Genomic DNA, 16,190 nt, shown 5'->3' with positions numbered 1-16,190 from the left:
CGACTTTCATGTTGGTTCCACCATTGAAGAATATCCATGTCACGTTTCTCCTTCATCATCATGTAGGACAGGTCCACTTGTAGGTAGCAATTCAGCTCATTTGGTCCATGCATGTACGAGCTGGAGCTACTACTTCCACTATGTTCCATATATGTCCACTTGCTCGATCCTTGACGGAGGTCTACATCAGGGTCCTGATTGTCTCTCCTGAACGTTCCACTTCCAATTCCATTGTACCTATTCTCATATAAAGAAAAAAGATTTTCCAATTTTTGCTTAAAGTTAGTCAAATAAGACGTATAATTATGTCCTAAATGCTGTTCTAACTCAGTAATTAGATAGTTAATTACGTGTAATTTAAACCTAGGATCTGCAACAAGACCTAATCCATATAAGAATGAAATATCTAACCAATATTTCTCATATTTTTCTTCCATCTTTGAAACAATTTCCCTTAAAACGTCATTATATTCACAAACTGCCCAATCATCATAGCTGACAACTTCCTCTGGATAGCGCTTCCGGTTGATGAAATCTGTAATTTGTTTTGCGATAGGCAAAGCTTTTTCCAACATCAAGTAGGTGGAATTCCAACTGATAGACATGTCCATACATAACTTCAATGGTTGAACCGGTGGGTCTTCTTGCCTACAATACTTGGCGTACTCTTGCCATCTTTTATTGCTACCGTTGATAATAAATCTGATAGCTGCGCGCACCCTCTCCATCTTCGAATGTATAGCATCTAAACCTGCTTTAACTATCAAATTGATGATGTGGCAAGCACATCTCTGGTGAAAATATTTGCCTTCACCACGCGGATCCAATCTCTTTTCAAATAAAGAGATTGCCACGGTGTTAGCAACTGTATTATTAAGCGTTAGCGCTACAACTCTATCAATTAATATATATTCTTGCAAAATTTCAAGAATTGTGAAATAAATAGTCTCAGCACTATGTTTTTCATATAATGGTTTAAAACCCATCAATTTTTGTTGTAAACCCCAATTATGATCTAAGAAATGTACTGTGACAATTAAAAAATCGGTTTTTGATCTACAAGCCCATATGTCTGATGTAAGTGCAATAGATATATTCCTAAAATTTTGAAATTCGTTTTTAAGTTTATTATTTATTTTGTTATAAAGTTTTAGTATATCTCTTGTACTTGTACTTCTACTAACAGGGGTATATGCTGGACAAAATACAGTTTTAATCATGTGAATCAAATAAGGATTTTCAGATAAACAAATGGGAAAGTCCATAGCAACTATGAATCTTTCTATTTCCTCTCGTGCAACAATTGCATTGTATTGCCATGTTGAGAGACTTGACGATTGTGGATTAAAATTAAGTTAAGTTTGACTTTGCCTACTTGATCTGGTTGAAGATGTACCGGGCAACTGCATTATTTGGGGGTGCTTCTTCCCCAAGTGTTGTCGCATCGTCGAAGTCCCCTTCTCAGCGCCAATAATGGTTCCACAGAAATTACATACCCCACACGATTCTTCCCCTTCCCCATTTATCTTTGGCCGTTTTGATTTGGTGAAGTGTCGCCATACATCGGACATGACCCTCTTTGACGGTCGCGGGGGAGGGGGGTGGGGGGGTTGGGCTATGCCCGTGCCTGTTGACTTACAGCTCGCATGTGTTTGGCTACAGCTCGTCTAGGCCAAATGTGGTTGTGGAATTGCAGTTGCCACCTTTGGAGGAAAGGGTGAAAATGGATTGAACCCTTCTATTTCTTTGGTGGATGGAACGTAAAACTCATTTGGGGATGATCTTCCGAGTGCATCATTTCGGGAATCCATTATGAATTTATGATAAAATAATAAATAATTAAAATGAAAAAAAATTAAATCATAATATGAATAAGAGATGATATTGAAAAATAGAAAAAATTGAATAATATAAATAAATAAATAAATAAAAAATATGAATAAATTATAAATATAAATATAAATTGAATGAGAATTTGATTGGAGATTTGAAGTAGAGAGATTGAGAGAATAAGAGATTGAGTGGTGTGGAAAAAATGAGAGATTTGGGGGTTATTTATAGTGTAGTGAGGGGGGAATGAAAAAAAAAAGTTCCCCCCCCAAAATGAATGTTGGTTATTAAAATTTTTTTATTTATTTTTTTAAATTTTATAAAATTTCCTTTTAACCCCTATATTCATGTTTATTTCAAAATTTATAGGGGGTTTTATGTAATTATACAAGGGACTAAAAAGAAAAAAATTAAAAAGGTTTGGGCCCCAGGCCTGGGCCTTGGAGGAGGGCTCAATGGAGGGACCAGGCCCTCCTCCTTAGGTCTGGTCTGGTTTTGGGACTAGGCCTCTTAGGACCGGGTTTTTAGGCTGGCTTTTTGGACCCAGTTCAAATGCCCAGCTCTATTTGCGGCTCCTCTTCCACCACTGTCATTCGCGAATCCTCTTCCACCATAGTGGGCTATCATCTTCCACCACCACTCGCCGCTATCATTCGCGACTCCTCTTCCACCACCATAGGCTATCCTTTACAAACCCACACGTTTTGAGCCACCAATCTATCATCTTCCACCACCACCAACCTATCCTTTTCAAAGGTGAATCTTTGAGTTCTTGAATTAGGTTTTTAAGTTGATTTGATTGCTTATTTCTAAAAGTTCCCTTAGGATTTTTGGGATTTTCTAATTGTTCATTTTTATATATTTGATTGAATAAATTGCAGTATGAACTGATGGCCTTAATGGTAAGAACACTGATATATATTTTTCTTTTTCTTATTAACTTCTAATTTTCTATTTGGATGAAGAGAAAATTAAGAACCCATAAATGGAAAGTTACGTTTTCACTAAGACAAATAACTTAATTAAAATTTTAAGTCGCTCCCTAATTGGTACGGATGGTGGGTGGGCAGTGGGAGGGTGTAGGGCTTGTTTCTGGTTAGTTGCATGGTGCATTTGGCAAAGATGTTTATGGAGGAAGCGATCTTGTTTTAGTTTTTTTTTCTCACCTGTGTTAGAGTAGATGCCCTAGAGCCAATCAATTATTGTAGAATTGACTCTTTGTAATAATGTTCATTAATCAATAAAAGACATTTTATTCTATATCGCGTAAATCATTATTATTGCAATATGTATTGATATATGTCCTTAGAATGGTAGAGCCGTGACGAGGGTATCAAGTGTTTCAAATCTTGATAGTGAGAACCCTATGAGCACATATGGTGGCCATTCTAGAAACGTCNTTAATTGAGATTACATCAAAGTAAGACGAAGTTGCTGAGATCAGCCAAATTACATCAAAGTTGAGAAATAGCCTTTCTAAATTCTACTTATTAGGCTATTATTTGCAATTCTACCTAATGGATTTGTTTTGCTGCATGGAGACTCAGAGCTTTCTGAAAGCTCTGTAATGCAGACCAACTTTCAAAGCAGACAAAACCTGAGTCTTTTTCACGACGAATTGAAATTAAACGTTGGGAGAAAAAGAAGAACAGTACCCTCCCATTGAAATCATATTTTTTCAGAGAAAATAATAAACTAAAATAAGATAGCACTGAAAAGTTGTGTTCATAGTGAAATTAATTTAAAGACGATATATGCGTGGCTGTCTTGTGCTGAGAATACCCTCAATTAATGCACTTTACAATCAATTAAAAAAAAGGATACCTTTCACTTTGGGGACAAAAAAAAAAAAAGTGTAGTTTGATTTATAGAACAGCTGGATAGTTTGATAACGTAACTTTTACTAGCTTTGGACAAAAAGATTCACGGACCTACTAAAAATGAGATAGTGACATGAACCATATCCTTCAGGAGTGGTTTATCTGCTTGTATACACAATATCTAAAATTTAAAACACTTGAAAATTTACATCCATATATAAAATAATTATTTTTTAAATAGAAAAATAATAATTATATTCTAGGATCTGAGTGATACGTTTTCTTCCCCGGCCCTGCTTGCATATGTACCTCAAATTTGCAGCTTCTTCGATCAGTTCAAGACAACCTACATGAATCTGTAGCCAGCCCAGCTTGGCATTGGCTCACCATTTGTATGAAGTAGAAGATTTCACTGGGAAAGAAGAGAAGGGCTAGCATGAGGAAGAAGAGTGTGTCAGCATAGCCAAGGAGACTGCCTGAGAACCGAATAATGGGTTCTAAATAACCTCAAGTTTCCATAACTTGGTACCTTTTGCAAGGCGCAGGCAAGTCATCCTTGGCTACCAAACAATACTCTTCTCTTCATGTAAGATCTCTCTCCTTAATTAAATTCACGTTCCAATGCGATGCGAATTGAAGCCGCACAAATTCTCCTAGTAAGCACCATGCATGAAGTGATAATTAAGTAGTTGGTGAAGAAGAAAAGGTCGGCCTGAAAGAAGAGAGCCTGTCAAGTTAGCCAAGGAGACTGCCTGGTACTCAACAAAGGGTTTTAAACATTTCATTTGTCATTATGCTGAAACCACTTTGAAGGATCAGGCAAGTCATCCTTGGCTACCAAACGAGACTCTTTATCTTTATGTTAGACGTCTCCTCTTTCCAAAACTCTATTAGCTGGTACACTCAGGCACCAATGGCATGCCAAAACCATTCTTTCAAGACTATTTATAACCGTCAAAGTATAGAGATGAGATTCAGATCGCCACACCACATTTATATATATATTTTTTCCACTTATCAACTATTATTTAGCCAAACATATATGAAGGAATATATTCTGTAATAATTAGTCGCAGAGACCCATGCCATGCAATTTCCTTTCGTTCCTTCATGCCAACTGCGAAGACATAATTTCAGTAAGGCCCTCCAATGTTTGCATCTGGGCAACTTGCTTCTGACCTTTGGTAGTAGCTCCCACGAATTATTCAAAAAGGCATAAAAGCTATATGACTTTTGGCCGAGCAAGTCCTCGATGCATGGGTCAATAATGGACCGCATGCCACTACATTAATTATATTTTTATTACCATAATGCTATTAGATGCTGTATACCTATTTTCCTTGTTTAGTTTATATCTTTAGTGATCGCCTTTTCTCAAATAATTTTGTTAAACAATGTATGAATTATATAAAATACTGAAGTTTAATTAGAGTGGAGAATATCTAAATTTATTAATAGTAAAAAAAACCCAAAATCCTTTTTACACTTTGTTGATACAGAAATCTGAACAAACTAGAGTGATCTAATCGACCTCGACGAGATCGGAACTGATGTGTGCATGATTATGGATAACTAGCAATGGATGAATAATTAATGCAGTAATGTAAATGGCAAAAAAGGATTTTAAAGTGGTTCGGCGAGATGAACTATTAAGCCTATATCCAATGTTCTTTGTATTTGCTGTATGAGCTTACAATAGTAATTCTGGGAGTATTTTTCAACCATTTCCTCATCGTTTGAGGGGGTTTATATACAAAGTTTTTACAAAGGAAAGAGAGAAATTAAGTGGATTACAATTAAATTGAAATGCAACTTCGATATTCTTGTGATTGGGTGTTGTGATTGTGCAAGGATTGCTATCAAACTAATCATCCCTGAGATATTTGAGATTTGAAGTTATTTGGAAATTGATTGAATGATCATTCAGATTGTTCGCAACTAGCATGTGCTGGGTCGAGCTATATCTCAACGAGCTTATGCCGGGTCGGACAATCAATAGAGTCAGATTGATTCTGGGTTGAGCTATTACCTCGTAACTCCCCGAACTTAATAAAAAAATCTCACACAACATCTGCCCCCTAGTGTTCAATGCTCATTTCGAGTTTCAAAGACTATTGCTCGATTTAATATCAAGCTCGGTGTCGTCAGTAGGCCATCAGATGCAGGCTCGGTCGAGCTTCGAGGGTCGAACCCATGATCGGTTGACGTACTTCACACTTGGATCTTCTCTCCTTCGTGACACCTGTAAACTTGGAATACGAATGGTTAGGACAATTATGTAAATTCTATGCGATCATGTCGCATTAAATGCAGTAGCCTTTGGCAGTCACGTTTCGTCGTGCGTGGGTGACTATAGCTATCCACGTGCGATGTTAAGACGACAATTATGATCACAGTAGTCTGAAGGTCCGTTGCCCCTCGCAGATGTCTGACACATGGCCATGTCCAAGGGCTAGGATCGCTCGATAAATGAAGGGTCGAGATTCACTGTGGATCGATGGCTACGATTGAAACCCGCCCTTTTGTCTCCCATGCAAGCCACTATAAAAGCGAGCAAAGTCGTCAAAAACTTACTCAACTTGCAAAAATTCTTCGACGTCTTTTGCTTATCCTGTTGTTGTTTCATTGTCGTCACGGTGTTCTTTTTCGGTGAGTTCTTCCCATTCTCTTATTTTGGTAAGGCTTATTTCCTTCTCATTAGTTGTTGTCTTGATTTTCGTGGCTAAGGGTGGCCATTATCGTGGCCACATTGAGCCTTCTAAGAATTTACTAAGGTTTTTAAGTGTGTCTCCGATGACCTTGGGTTTAAGGTGGGGTTATTGTGGTGGCCATCGGAACCTTGGGTAGGTCGCGTGCGCTCGTCGTGTGGTGCGAGCTATCTTGGGTGCTTGAACTGAAAGCAAGTGTGGATAGGTCGCCAAGTTTTTTGAGCTTTGACGCATGTTCGCTTTTGTTTCAGGTACACAGAAGCGAGCTATAATTATGTCTTCTTCTAATAGTCACACAATTGATTGCATGTTTGACTCACTTGTAGGCTTGTCAGTCCTCGAGGGTTTAGTCCCCGAGGTTTCTGTGGAAAGCATCGCATAGAGCTCGGACCCTAACGTGACGGGCTCATCCGATTATGCCTTTATACAATTGGCCAAATCCAAGTGGTCTCTAATTCATAGACTATGGAGGGAGCCACAATCCTCAATTAACGTCGAAGACCTGAATCACGTAAGAGAGATTTATGCACCGCAACTTAATTTGATGGTTCCAAGGGACTCTTCTTGGAAGAATTCCCTGCCTAGATGGGTGGTATCTATTCCCCCTTATCATTTTATGACAACGTTCTGAGATGGTTCGACATTGTTCCTCTCCAGCTGTCTGCGAACTCATACATTATAATCATAGGTCTGTATATAACATACATGATTGTCGAACTGGGCGAGTAATCCATTGAGGAGCTCGTCTATCTGTCTAGGCTTAAAAAAGGGCAAGACCAGATGTACCACCTTTCTAAGGCGAGAAAGGTACGTTTCAACAGGTTGGTCGACGTCCTAAAGAAGGTTTCGCATTTGGCTCCCAATTTTTCTTCTATGAAGCCCAGGAGGTCAACGTTTTCGCTTCAGAAGCAAGTAAGACCTTGACTCCCAGTGCGTGCGAGGATTGCTTTCAAACTTTATGTTTAAGCTAACCGAGTTGCTTAGCTTTGCAGTTAACATTGAACAAAACTATCTCCTTGCTGCGAGCTTGTAAATGTGTTTTAGCGACCTTTCTGACGGACAGTACAACATTCACGAGATCATTTTGCTTCCTCATTTGAAGGCGTATGGCTTTTGTGAGGACAATGCTAAGTTTCTTACCACTCTAAAGAAAGGTAAGTTATCAGTTGCTCGCACTTATTTCCCCTATGTAGATAGGTCATTCACTGTTTGCTTCCCTTTTTTGCAGACATATGGGTCAAGAAACCAAAGGGCCTTAAGAAGAGAGCGGGGGCCGGCAAGGAAAACACCCGAGCTAACTAGGGGCTCAAGGAAACAGAAGGCATTCGAGTAGTACGATGGCTCGGGCAAGAAAAAGTCGATTGAGCTCGCTCGAAAAAATAGAAAGTGGTCGAGCAGTAGGTTGGCTCGGGTAAAGAGGTCGCCATGTAGGCTGGCGGCCAAAAGAAAATATGGCCAAGAATTTGGTCAAGAAGAAGTCCGCTCCTACGAGCGAGGCTGACATCGTCGGGGGAAGTAAGTCCAGCTCGTCTCGGTTGGGAGGCAAGAGAATGGATGAAGTAGCTCAAGCTGCGGTTGATACATTGATCAACCAACTCCTCGACCATATCAGCGACAAGGCGACGTCGGCTAGGGATGACATCACCGCGCGAACATTCGCTGGTGTTAGGGATTCATTTCCCAGCGAGATGTTGGCCTGGGTGTGCAACTATATGACAAAGGTATTAATAGTTCGTGTTTTCTACTTTTTTATGCATGCTATCGATACTTCTTGCTAACTTTCCCTCTTTTATTTAGGCTGCCATGGCGAGCAGACTCTTCTACGATGAGTGCTATCCTACATTGGAAGACACTCACAAAGGATGGCAGTAGGTGGAGACTGTGTAGGAGGATGCCTTAGCTAAGGCCCAGGTTACGGAGAAGGCAAAGGAAGCAAAGCATGTCGAACTCGAACGACTCAGGGAGGAAATGGCGGCCTTCGGGGTCAAGGAAAGGGAGTTCCTTGACAAGCTCAAAGTGAGCGAAGCTGCACGAGCTAAGGCTAAAGCTGAAGCAACCGAGGCTGTGAAGAGTTTGACACAGTAGTGAGGTGCCAATAACAAGTTGAACTTCGAGCTTTCATTGGCCCAAAAAGCTGCCTTAGATTAGGAGGCCCAGTTCAAACAGACCTCGCTCGACCTTGCTCAAGAGGCGGAAGGTCGACGGAAGACCGAAGTTGAGGTTGGGCAACTCAGGCTTTAAATTGAGGAGTTGAATGAGGCCATCACTACTCGGGCTTGGTAAACATCGGTTTTTCTTGTGCAAAAGTTGTGGGAATCCCACCCTTCAATCAACTTATCTTTCCTTCCACGAGCTTATCAGAGAGAGGTCGATGGGATGAAGACCAAGGCTTAGGGTATGGCCTACATGTACTCGGATGACTCTAAGGATGATGGTGAAGGTCGAGAAGAGGTCGAGGAAGGTGAAGAGGAGATTGGGCTCAAGCAAGAAGTCAAGGATCCTGCTCCCCTGCCTACACTTCCCCTAGGCGAGGCTTCTAACCTTGAAGGGATCGCTACCATTCCTTTTGTCGAGGAACCGTCCTTTCCAATTGGCGATGAGCTCCATGGACCGATTGAGGACGATGCCCCTGCTCCTCCACTTGCCTGAAATATCATCATGTTTTTTTTTTTTTTTTTTTGGTTAGATTGTAATTGAACTCATCATTAGTATATCCTCATCAAGCAAATTTTTTATAATCCTATAGAGTCATTTCAGTCGTCCTAACTGGACTTGTCATAAAGAATCTGAATTTACTCCAAGTTATGGGAGGCTTGCTTCTTGAAGAGCTTTTTTCAAATATATACGAGGAAATCTTATGCGACAAGCAACTTCGACTTTGGATCCATTGTCCATTTCGAGTTTTGGTTGCTAGCTTAAGACCGATTTCCTTCAAAGTGTTTTTCTTGAATTTTTTTTTCAAGTTGAGCTTTGTCGATTTGGGATATTTCACCCTTATAGAGTTGGATTTTGGTGTGGCTTATTTAGATAAGCTGCCTTTTTCTGGACTCTTGACTTCGAGTTCTTTTTTAAATACTATTGTGTAGGTCGTGATTTTTGAAGCGATGAATAATAAGTGTTAAATGAGTAAAAATGACAATGATGAACAAAGAAAGATTTTGAATAATAGCTCTTTCATTGATAAAACATTTTGGCTGTGAACGACCTTACAATGAATAATAAAAATAAAGACATAGGTGGAATCTAAGCCACTCATTGGTAGTACAGTCGCAAATGCTTGCCGTTCTAGGCTCGGAATATTGCTTCACTGTTGAGGCGTTCTAGGTGGAAAGTTCTTGACGCGAACTTTTCAGCAATCCTAAAAGGACTTTCCCATTTGGGCCCAAGTACCCCCAAGTTCGGGTTTTGGACACCCTAGACGACCTTTCTTAGAACTAGATCACCTACTTTAAAGTCTATGTTTTTTACTATAGTGTTAAAATATCGTTTGAATCGCTACTGATATGAGGCGAGCCTTAACTGAGACTTGGCCCGATGCTTTTTGGTTAAGTCTAGCCTCAGGCGGAGAAGGTCTCCATTTACTTCTTCGTCAAAAATTTTCCTTAGGAACGAACTGATCCCCACTTCAATCGAGGCCATTGTATCACACCCGTATGACAGAGAGAATGGGGTTTCACTTGTCAAGCTCCTAATTATTGTTTTGTAGGATAACAAGGCTTCGGGCAATTCTTTAGCCCATCTTCCCTTTAGGACGTCGAGCTTCTTTTTGATGTTGTATTTGATGACCTTGTTTATAGCCTCTACTTGACCGTTGGCTTAAGGTCGATAAATAGCGGTGAAGCTCTTCTTGATATCGAGCTGTTCGTAGAAAGATTTGAAGTCCTCACTATCGAATTGTTTTCCGTTGTCGGTAATTATGGTGTGGGTGATTCCGAACCTACAAATGATGTTTTTGTAAACAAAATCCTTCAACTTGTTCGACGTGATGGTGGCTAAAGGTTCAGCTTCTGCCCATTTGGTAAAGTAGTCCATGACAACTATTGCGAACTTAATGCCCCCATTTCCGTGAGGCAAAAGACCGATTAGGTCAATCCTCTAGATTACGAATGGCCAAGGGCATATCAGCATAGTTAACCCTTAGGGCGAAGCTCATGGAGTATCTGCGAATCTTTAGCATCTGGGCACATAGTCCACTACGTCGTCGAAAACCGTTGGCCAATAATAACCTTGACGGAGTACTTTCTATGTTAGAGATCTGTCTCCTGCATGGTTCTCACAAATTCCCTCATGGATCTCCCTTAGAACATAATCCGCGTCCTCGTGGTTGATACATCGTAGTAGCGGTAAATTGAATTTGCATTTATACAACTTATCATTAATGAGTGTGTACCGAGTTGACTTCGCGCGGAGTGTTTTTGCTTCAGTTCTTCCTTCTAGCAGTGTACCATCCCTTAGGTAGACAATGATTGTGTCCATCCAACTGTACCTCTGACTTGTTGCTAAGACTGATTCATGTGCGGTGGAGATGCTTGGACTTGGGAGGAACTTGACTGGTGTTGAGTCAGTCTTCTCTTGGTTCACTACAGAGGCTAAGTGGGCTAAAGCATCAGCTACTGAGTTCTTTACCCTTGGAATATGAAGAACTGTGAAAGATCTAAACTGTTTGAGCTCGGATTTCACCAGCTGGAGGTAGGACGCCATCCTATCATCCTTCTTCTGGTATTCCTTGGTAATCTGGTGGACTAAGAGCTAGGAATCATCGTAAATTTTAATGGACTCTGCCCCCATTTCATTGGTGAGGCGGATCCCTATGAGCAACACCTTGTATTCAGCCTCGTTGTTGGAGGCGGCGAACCCAAATCTTACTGTAGCTCTGATCGGGTTTCTCTATGGACTTTCAAGTGAGAGCTCTGCTCTTGCCCCCTTCTCGTTTAAGGAGCCATCTACATACAGAGTCCATTGCCATAGGTCATTGAGCCTTGGCTTTTGCTACTCGACTTCTTCCGAGGTATTTGCCCCTGGCGGGCTTAGTTCCCATTCTGGCTGCTAAGAGAATTCTGATATGAAATTTAGCAAGGCTTGAAAGATGGAATGCATGGAGAATGATGCATGTGATACTATAACTTGTATATTCATATTTTGCAAAAAATTTCAATCAAATTGAAAACAAGTAAGGTATAACTTGTTACCTTAAGTCCTTAGCAACCTTGGAGACTTTTAATTTCAAAAGAAATTAAACAAAAGAGTATCCACACTAAAGTAAAAGAAAAATTAGGCCAAGAGACACATTTTTGGGTTCGTAGAAATTTTGATCTCTCTCTCAAAATTGATACATCATTTTCTTAATATATGTAGCCTTGTAAAAGATTCAATAATTGTTTTGGACTTCTTTAAATAATAACATTGGATTAACATTTAATCACAATTAATAATTTTACTCTTAAATTTTTTACATAACAATTTAACCCTTAAATTGTTCATATGTTTACAATTACAACCTATTGTTAAATTCAATTTAATATAAAGAAAATGATTAATTATGAATTGGATTCCATTTAATTCCAATTAGAAATTTAACTCTTAAATTATTTATAATAACTAATATAACCCTTCATTAAATCTAATTCAATGATAATAATATAAATAACTTTATTACCCTTGGTAGGTGCTAGCCAACCTTGGATAATCAGCTCTCTTTGGCTATTTTTTCATTCTCCTTAGTTTTTATATGTGACCTCTTAGGTTCAATGTGGTCGAGCCGTGGGCCCAATATCATAGTCTATTCCAATATGTTTTGTTATAACTCTTTATGAACAAAACTCTCACTGATTATGGTAGGCATATAGCAATGCTCCATAACCCCTAAGTCATAATGAAGATATACTCTTTTTATAATCATACGCGCTGTATAATCAAATCCTTCCGTTGTCTAATCCCAATTAAAAATGGATTCATGGTATATCAAAATCCTTATCTTAATTTTATATCAAATTGACAATCAATACATATGGAACGTGTCACCATGAAACAACATTTCAGGTAACATTTTATATATCCCGTCGGAGATTTCCCTTTTCCAATGTATCTTGACATTTGTCTAGGAACTTGATATCAATCTATACCAAGTCAACGGATCCCATCTTGACTATCACTTGTCCTCACACATAAACAACACATGGCCAAATTGGCTTATTAACACATGACATGATTAGCCTTGTGTTTATACACCATATGAACCATATGCGTTTATGCAGAGTTCAACTGTGATATCTCAAGTCTAAGGATTAATAATACACTAGTACAATCTTATGATGAATCATTGATTACATTTTAAATGTCTATGTGATTCATCATAAATGACCATATTCGATAAACAGTTCACTAACCGCTTATCGATGGTAATGCCCTAGTGATATAATTTTTATAATCACCCATACTAATACCATCACATGATATTCTACGGAGGCATTCAACATGCCTACTATGTAATATTATTGCCCAATTAATATTACCTATGTAGGGAATACTTTGATGATTTTGATTTTCTAAAGATTTGTATCACCTAGACATTTCACATGTAATATATATATGTATATAAATGAAGCAATAAACCACATGTGAAATAAGAACACTTTCTTCTATTGATAAGATAAAGATGTATGTACAAAACATAATGCCTTGGAACCGACAACACGATTGGTTCCGAGGGCATACACTAACAAAACTCCCACTTGCACTAGAGCCAATCGTTGTGGTATCTAATACCCATCTTTTCAAGATGATGATCTAATTGTTTCTGTGTCATCGCTTTAGTAAGTGGGTCAACTACGTTATCCACCGAAGGTGTTTTCTGCACCAAAATTTCTCTAGCTTCAACAAGCTCTCTCAAAATATGATATTTACGCTGAATATGTTTTGATTTCTAGTGTGCTCTTGGTTCTTTTGCTTGTGCAATAATACCATTATTATCGCAGAACAAGGTTATCAGATAACTCATGTTCGGAACCACGTCAAGTTAAACTACAAATTTGCGTATCCACACACCTTCTTTTGCTACTTCTGAAGTGGCAATATATTCAGCTTTTGTAGTGAAGTCGAAAGTGGTCGACTGCTTGGAACGTTTCCAACTAACTGCTCCTCCATTACATGTAAAGATGAATTCGGATGTAGACTTTCTATCATCCACATTTAATTGAAAATTAGAATCTAAGTATCCCTGTATTTTTAATTCTGAACCTCCATAACTCAGTATTAAATCTTTAGTCATTCTCAAGTACTTAAAGATTGTTTTAACTGCTGACCAGTGTTTCTCTCCTAGATTTGATTGATATTTGCTCGCAACACTTACAGCATAGGCTATATCAGGCATTGTACATAGCATTGCGTACATAAGACTACCTACGGTTGAAGCATAGGGTATATTACGCATCCGCTATCGCTCCTAATCAGTCTTAGGACTCATATCCTTAAAAAGATGTAGTCCATGACCGCAAGGCAAAAAGCCTCTCTTGGAGTCTCACATGTTGAACTTTTTCAACATTTTCTCTATATACATGCTTTGAGATAACCCTATCAATCATTTCGCTCTATTTCTACCGATGCGAATTCCTAGGATATAATTTGCTTCTCCCAAATCTTTCATTAAGAAAGCCTTTGATAACCACATCTTAACTTCAATCATCATCCCAATATCATTTCCCATTAACAATATGTCATCTACATATAATATGAGGAAAATTGAGACATGGTCTTTTACCCACTTATATACACACGGTTCATCTGAATTCTTTATGAAACCAAAAGTCTTGATCGTTTCATCAAACCGGATATTCCAACTTCCAGAAGCTTGCTTCAATCCATAAATGGATCTATGTAATTTGCATACTTTATGTCTTTCAGTACTGGATACAAAACCTTCAGGTTGTTGCATATATATATGTTTTCCTCAATAAATCTATTGAGGAACACAGTCTTGACATTCATTTGCCAAATTTCATAATCATAGTGTGCCGCATGGCTACAATGATTCTGATAGATTTAAGCATTGCAACTGGTGAAAAAGTTTTCTCATAATCCAACCCTTGTTTCTGAGTATAACCTTTTGCTACCGGTCTAGCCTTATAGGTCTCTACCTTTCCATCTTTGCTAACCTTTCTCTTGAAGACTCATTTACAACCAATATGAACTATTCCTTCTGGAGTGTCAACAAGTGTCCAAACTTGATTAGTGTGCATGGATTCTATTTCAGAATTCATCGCTTCTAGCCATCTTCCAGAATCGATATCTAATATCGCTTCTTCATAAGTTTTAGGATCATCTCCATGATCAACTTCTCCCACTGAAAAAGATTAAAAAACTTTTTCATGTAGAAAACCATAATATCTCTCTGGAGGTCGAGATATTCTAGAAGATTTACGGGCTGGAGTCGTTGTGTCATGGGTTAAAGGTTCTTGATCTGGTTCGCCTATTTGAGTATTATTGAGTTGAGACTCTTCGAAATATTCTTTGAGTTCAATTTTTCTTCTTGCACCTCTTTCTTCTAAGAATTCTTTCTCAAGGAAATGTGCGTTTCTACTGATTGAGATTCTTTGATCAATAGGGAAGTAAAAATAATATCCTAAAATTTCTTTAGGATACCCTATAAACCAACCTTTTTAAGATCTTACGTCCAACTTATCTGTTCTGATAGTCTTGACATAAGCTGGACAACCCCAGACCTTTAAATAGTTAAGACTAGGTGGTTTGCCACACCATACTTCATATGATGTTTTCTAGATTAATTTAGATGGTGCTCTATTTAAAATATGCACCACTATTTGTAGGGCATACCCCCACAAGTAAATCGGCAAGTCCGTAAAAGTTATCATCGATCGTACCATATCCAATAAAGTACGATTTCTCATTTCAGATGCACCATTGTGTTGTGGTGTAAATGGAGGAGTTAATTGTGATATAATTCTATTTTCTTTTAGGAAATATCGAAATTTCGTACTTAAGTATTCACCTCCATGATCTGATCGTAGAATTTTAATATTTTTTCCAGTTTGTTTCTCTACTTCATTCTTGAATTCTTTTAACTTTTCAAAAGATTCTAATTTGTATTTTATTAAATACAAATACCCGTGCCTTGAATAATCATCAGTAAAGGTAATGAAGTAATGAAAACATCCTCTGGCTATTTCATTAAATGGTCCACATACATCTGTATATATTAATTTAAGTATTTCTTTAGCCCTTTCCCCTTTACTCTTAAAGGGTGACTTGGTCATTTTTCCTAGAAGACAAGATTCACAGGTCAGATAGGTTTCTGAACCCAATGAACTTAAAAGTCTACTTTCTCCTAACTGGATTACTCTTCTGTCTCCTATATGCCCTAATCTATGATGCCAAAGTAATTTAGGATTAATTTCATTTTGAGTTTGTTTATTAGTTATGGAATTCACTATGCTATGGTAGCACATGCAAACCATTTGTATTGATAGCTTTGCCAACAAGTTTATTTCCAAAATAAACTAAACATTCATTTATATTGAACTGTACACTATAACCATATTTACATAATATAGAAACATAAATTATATTTCTAGTGGCTTTAGCAAAATACAGGACATTGTACAAATACAAAATGTGTCCTGATGGAAGCATCAAATTGCATGTTCCCATGGCTTCAGTAGCAACATTTGCTCTATTTGCCATTCTTAACATGACTTGATCTTTTGCCAGAGCAGAATTATTCTGTAGATCCTGCAAACAAACACAAATGTGTGAAGTAGTAGCTAAATCTAATATCCAGGATGAATTATTTAAACTAACATTTAATTCAAATTCAATG

This window comes from Pistacia vera, unplaced genomic scaffold (assembly GCF_008641045.1).
Source record: "Pistacia vera cultivar Batoury unplaced genomic scaffold, PisVer_v2 Contig151, whole genome shotgun sequence".
Taxonomy (NCBI): Eukaryota; Viridiplantae; Streptophyta; class Magnoliopsida; order Sapindales; family Anacardiaceae; genus Pistacia; species Pistacia vera.
Note: the sequence above shows the minus strand (reverse complement) of the source record.